Consider the following 584-nt stretch of genomic DNA (forward strand, 5'->3'; position numbering starts at 1 on the left):
CATATAAGATTTTATACAAGGAAGGGTTAGGGGAAAAGAAATGAGTAAGTTTGTTTTCCAAAGAGTTATTAATGTAGTTAGTTGTAAAGTACAACTTAAATTTTAAGATTTTTTTTGCAATATGAAAAGCATAGGCTCAGTGAGATGGCTTAGAAGGTAAAGGCACTACTTACTGCTGAGCCTGAGGGTCCTGGATTTTGATTCACTCAGGAAAAGGAAAGGACTGATTCCTTCAAGTTCTCCTATCCGCACTCATGACTTGTCTTTCTCCCCATAAATGAATAAGTTTAAGCTTTATAGAAGCTTGGGTGTAAATAAGTTTTAACCTCTCTCATCTTGTGGTTAGAGTAAACTATGTATTTCATGGTGAGTGCAAGGTGTCATGTACAACAGACTCATGTCCACTTGAGGGGTATGGGGAAGTAGGTGTGAGTATTGCAGCGAGTGGATCAGCATCTAGCAGCAGGCACAGTGGTAACTGCTGCATCTCCAGCCTTCACTTCAGCCTTGGCATGAAATGGGAGGTTCCCCCATATTCTTACTCAGAGGAGTCTGATAAACTGATACATAAAAGTTCAGGATTT

The 584-nt window shown here is 39.7% G+C and overlaps 1 protein-coding gene across 2 annotated transcripts in view; it reads left to right on the top strand.

The window, feature by feature from the left end:
- Positions 1-584, top strand: part of Foxn2 (forkhead box N2) — a 47,200-nt gene that overhangs the window by 33,605 nt on the left and 13,011 nt on the right. The window lies entirely within an intron of this gene.

The sequence above is a fragment of the Microtus ochrogaster genome, chromosome 16 (assembly GCF_000317375.1).
Source record: "Microtus ochrogaster isolate Prairie Vole_2 chromosome 16, MicOch1.0, whole genome shotgun sequence".
Taxonomy (NCBI): domain Eukaryota; kingdom Metazoa; phylum Chordata; class Mammalia; order Rodentia; family Cricetidae; genus Microtus; species Microtus ochrogaster.